This window comes from Grammomys surdaster, unplaced genomic scaffold (assembly GCF_004785775.1).
Source record: "Grammomys surdaster isolate TR1022 unplaced genomic scaffold, NIH_TR_1.0 103702, whole genome shotgun sequence".
In the NCBI taxonomy this organism is placed as follows: domain Eukaryota; kingdom Metazoa; phylum Chordata; class Mammalia; order Rodentia; family Muridae; genus Grammomys; species Grammomys surdaster.
In genome coordinates this window covers 1-5,506 of record NW_021609343.1, presented here as the reverse complement: position 1 = coordinate 5,506, position 5,506 = coordinate 1, and the positions used below count along the sequence as shown (strand labels likewise).

General features: G+C 42.2%; 1 non-coding gene across 1 annotated transcript; it reads left to right on the top strand.

The window, feature by feature from the left end:
• The first annotated feature begins 3,268 nt into the window (after positions 1-3,268).
• LOC114635414 lies at positions 3,269-3,375 on the top strand. The gene has a single exon (XR_003713465.1). It is a non-coding gene; the product is annotated as a U6 spliceosomal RNA (small nuclear RNA).
• The last annotated feature ends 2,131 nt before the right edge of the window (positions 3,376-5,506 follow it).

Genomic DNA, 5,506 nt, shown 5'->3' with positions numbered 1-5,506 from the left:
CTCGGCCACCTAAGACAGGGCAGCCTCGGGTGGGGAGGCTGACCCCGTGACGGATAAGAGTTTGAACACCGCCCTCTAAAGAGACTCAGACCCGCCGTGAGACCCCCCAAAATTGAGAGTTACGAAACCTTCCCAGGGACCTCTGCCACCCTCTATATTTAAACAAAAAGGGGCAGATGTTGGGAGCCACAGCAAGTGCAAGCAAAGTCCGCCATCGCTAGGTGGCGCTGTTGCCATAATTCTTCCTAGTAAACCAGTATACTGCGCATGTGCCATGGTAAAGCCCGCCAAGTTAAGCCCTTCCCACGGCGTTTGGCGCGCTACGAGTGAACAGCCAATCAGGGGGTGAATACCCCGCTCTGGGGTATATAGGCAGTGCTTTCCCACGCCTATTCGTCTTCTACCACCATTTTGGTTTAGGGAAATAAACGTGTTTCTACGGAAGGATTCTGGTGTGTATGTGTGTGTGCGTGTGTGTATGTTTTTGCCGGCGAGACCATTACGCGCGCGCCCCGCACATTTGGTGCCGAAACCCGGGAGAATTTTCCATCGCTTTCAGAAGACCCTCTGCCGCTTCCCATCCACTCGCGGAGTGAATCCAGAACCGTAGAACGGGGTAATGTTCTCTGAAAGATATGTCTCGATTTGATTTAGTTCACTTCCCTCCCCAGTTGGCAAGAACCTTAGAGGCTTTCACTATGGTGTTAGCAGCCTTAGCTTTCTTCCCTTTGGTCCTTGTGGCCGCTCGGAGAGTGGAAAATGGATTACAGGTCAGCATGTCAGGAACAGAGACAGAGAAATGGAAGCACATAAATATTCAGAAAGGAAAAGGGAAAAAAGACGTATTTAAGAAATCAGGCCTCCCCGATAACCAATTCACGGGGATGAGAGATGAGAGAAAGAACGCTCTCGGGAGAGACGGAAGGAAAGTAAGCCTCAGAAAGAGATCTCTTTATCCGGTAAAGGAAGTGCTGGGGCGTGATAGCTCTGGGTCGGAGGAGATGGCTCCCTCAGAGGACTCAGATGGGGAGATAGATGAAGAGGAAGATGCCAGCCAGATGGCGGCCGACGCCGTGAGATCGAGTGCTTGGGTTAATGATGGTTAATTAGAAACTGTGTTTGCAAGAAAAGTGTTTGGGAGAGAAAAGGAATTAGAAAGCAGGGTATTGAAGTGTAAAAATAACTACCCGCTACATCTCCGATGAATGAGATGAAAAGTTACATTTTAAATATGAGAGAGAGAGAAAGAGTTTTAAAAAATACAGGTGCCCTCTCTCTGAGCTGTATCAGCAAAAAGAATGAAAAGGCTATTTCAGAGTTCATCTAGAAGCAGAGAATTCGAGAGATGTCCTGAAATTCTCTGTAGTTCTTAGAGTCCTTCCTTGTCGCTTGTCCTTGGCGCGCTAATGTCCACGTGTTTGTGTTTGCTTTTTGTTTCATTGTCTAAATGTTCTGTGTTTGTTACGTGTTCAAAAAGAAAGATCGTTAAAACTGCTTGATCCAACCTTTGGGAGCTAAAAAAGGTCTTTTCAGGAATTGAGGTTGACATAAGCTGCTTTTAAAAGAGACCAGCAGCATTTTGGGTTTTATAAAGAAGCTAAGAGTCGTTTTGTCCTAGAAAAACCTCTGTGACAAGGTGCTTTTCTCTTGAAATTACAGCTAGAAAGACAAGAAATTTTGTTTGATCTAAAAATAAGATATATAGCCATTTCATTGTTGTTTCGGATTGGTTTTAAAAGTATAAAAATGTTCTACATGTCTTGGTTATAGACTATTGGCTTAAATTATTGTGTGTAATTAAAAATGTACAACTTTGATAACGAAAGGTGGCGTAGAACTAGCTCAGTGTTGGAGTCGTTCAGAAACCAGGTATATAGAAAGTAAGATTTTAGACCAATGTCTCTTCAATGAGATTAAAAGCTGCTTCATGCATTCATGTGTAGAGAATTAGCAACAAAACTTTGTAGCATAGGGGTGGTCTGCTTGGTGTTGATTTTAGAGAAGATAGATTGTTTAAATTGGTTTTGCTTTTGCTTCTCAAAATTAATGGTTACACGCTAATGTTACAAAAGATATTTAAAAATTTAGTTAAACTGCCAGTATTCCATTGGCTACAGTTGACAGTTGTAATCTTGAGTTTAAAATTTTTTTTTTGATTCGCCCATGTTATAGAAAGGGGGGGGCAGCAGGTAGAGTTAAATAAAAATATTTATAACAAGTTGTGATACAATGCTGGCCTGCTAGAGATTAAGAACGTTTACATTTAAATTAAGACACACAGGCTGAGATCTTAACGTGCTTGTAAGACAAGGTCAGTGTGATGTTAATCAGGTTAAACTGCCCACACAGTCCTCAAATCATACAAGCAAAGACAGACTTAGATACTTGTCTTTGCAATGAAATTGCACCCTCATACAATCAGGTTCTGGCCATAACTACACAGAGCCATAGAGATGGGGAGTGTTTTAAATGTAGAAATTTAGATAGTTTTTAAAGTGACTGTCCCAGGAACAGAGACTTAAACAACAGCCAGGTGACCAAGGTTACCTGACACACCTGTCCTTGGTGCAAGAAGGATAATCCTTGGGCCAGGCCTCAGGATATAGGCCAAGATTAAAACATTTACATTTAAATTAGACTTTAACAGAGTAGTTGAGACAGGAGCTTAGATTTCAGACATTCCTATTGTCCTGTCCCGCCTCAAAAAGGGTGTTCTCTAAAATTTGTTTATTGCCTTGCTTGTTCCTTAGGGAGGTGTCAGCCTCAGACTCAAAAGAAATTCAAAACAGCTTTTGGGCCAGGCCAAAATTGTTGGGTGTGATAGAGACAAAATGGCCTTGGTTCCTCTGATGTGTATTAGGTCTTATTAGTAACAAGAGACCTAATCTTAAATTAATAATTGAAGAAAAAAAGGGTTTTAAAAGATTGATAGATACTGGGGCTAATTAACAATTATTAGAAGACAAGATTGCCTTCAGCTTGGCTTTATTTGATACTTCACTCAGCTAAAAAGAGTTGGTTATTCAATTAATCAAAAAACACTAGGGCTGGACAGTGGTGGTGCACGCCTTTAATCCTAGCTCTTGGGAGACAGAGGCAAACAGATTTCTGAGTTCAAGGCCAGCCTGGTCTACAGAGTGAGTTCCAAGACAGCCAGGGCTACACAGAGAAAGTTCAAATTTAAGATTTATAAGACAAATGAGACACTACAGCCTGACTTGCCTACTCCAGCTGCCATTCAAGTAAATACATATAAAAAGTTATTATAGTGCTCGCTTCGGCAGCACATATACTAAAATTGGAACGATACAGAGAAGATTAGCATGGCCCCTGCGCAAGGATGACACGCAAATTCGTGAAGCGTTCCATATTTTTAAAAAAAAAAAAAAAAAAAAAAAAGTTATTATAGATTTAAGAGATTGTTTTATATAGTTCCTTTACCTCCTGGTAAAGGTGAGAGGTTTACATTAAGTAAAATTGCTTGTGATTTTTGAGAGCCCATGAAGCCATTCATAAAAAAAGCTTGCCTCAAAGAATAATTAATGGCCTTAAAAAATTTGTTGTTGCTTTAATACAAAAGGTTAAAGCGTTTAAATCTCTCAGTATATATTATTATTCATTATATATTTTATTGGCTGATCTCTCTAAAAGAGTTTTCCACAAGCCCTTGCTCTAGTACAACGAGCTTTAAAATTTTAGAGTACTTGTTGCTCCAGAAAAGTGATTTTCAAAAGTTGTTAACAGATATTAATTGGCTAAAACCTCATTTTCAACTTGATAGGCCAAAAGAGATAGACAAATAAAAAGACATCTTGACCGGACAATGAAAAAGTCCAGATTCTATTTTATTAAAAGCCAGGGGAGCGGTCTGTGTGTTTCCACAGGAAGAAGACAATCCGTTTTGGCTACCAGAGAGGCAACTCGCGATACTGGAAGGTGACACCCAGACAGACCCTCCAGGCTCTGATGATAGCCCTTGTACTGATCCAAGGAATACAGGTTCCTAGTATTTTTGTTTATTTTATCAAATTCCACCTTTAAGAATTGTACCAATAAAACCTGCTGGATGTCCCAGTGTTGGAATTCTAAAGATTCACTCGCACTATGGTTGCCAGAGTCACGCGATGGGTTCCCATCCCCGTGGAGACTCATTCCACTTTGTCATTATTTAGACAAAAAGGAGATTTGGTATAACTACAGCCATAGTGACGACGATATTAATTAGTGTCGTTACCGCCACTGCCACTGAGATTGCTATGTCAACTTCTGTTCAGGTGGGCACTACCCCCAATTGTCAGCCACGGTGGCAGAGACTGTTAACCTTCAAACCTCCGCCAATACCCTACTAAAAGGCGGGCTAATGATCCTTAATCAACGCCTTGATTTAGTGAGAGAGAGATTGGATATCCTCTTTCAACTAGCCCAATTCAGATGTGAGAGAAAACTGGGTACACTTTACATCACCAGTGTACAGTATAAAAACTTTACTCGTGTAACTAATCTGTCCAGAAAATTGTTTCAGTATCTTACAGGAAACTACTCAGAAAACTTCAGTGAGACACTCAGAAAATTGAGAACAGCTGTGGTGAACATCAACTCGACACACGTGGATCTGTCCCTGACTGAGGGACTGTCCTCCTTTCCTTTTCTTCCCTTTTTTAAGTGGGTGGGAGTAGGCCTGTTTAGTTTACCCTAAGTTGTGGTTTAGTATTCATCCTTTGATTGGTTTGCGAACTCATAGCTCAACAGAATCTTGACAAGGCTATTATTGGCCAGGCGTTTGTGACCAAAGTACTAGGGGCTTTCCCTGCAGTGTAGCTTTCACTGCTTCGAAAATGAGCAGTCCTCCCCACGAGTAGTGGTGCTAAATGTTAGGCCATCAGTGTTGCACCCCAGAGATTTGCCCATTACACTGGGTCAGTGAAGAGTCTTGGCCTGGCTGATTCTTGTCTGTATAGCTGTGGTACCTGAATTTTGAGACAAACAGCCCTTGCACCCCTAAGAGATGACTCCATTGCACAGAGATGGGTGTTTGCATCTCTTTCTGTTCCCTTTAGCCCTTACACCCAGAGGACTTGTGTTTCCATTGCACCTGGTAGGGTAAGGGAGACGGTCTTGAACTGTTGGTTCTTGAACGCTTATTCCCCCAAGATGGAATTCGCTCGATCGACCATGGGTTTGAGTCATAACCGGTACCATACTAGAACAGACCAAGAACAGCCAGTTAGATAACTCCATCCTTTTTTCTCCAGGACAGCTGCCATTGGTCCCAATGACGGGAATTAGGCTGATGCCACATGCCAGATTTACACCATGAAGACAACTGAGGAATTGATGACAAGCCAACCCCATGACGGGATTAGCGAGTGGCAATGACCCGGGCGCGGGTATATCCCTCGCAGCCTAAGACAGGGTGGCTTGCTTTTCCTTGGTGTTAGCCCTATTGATGCTGGCTGTGGAGAAATGTCAGTCAGCCTAGACACGGGACATCGGCCAGTGCCTGTTT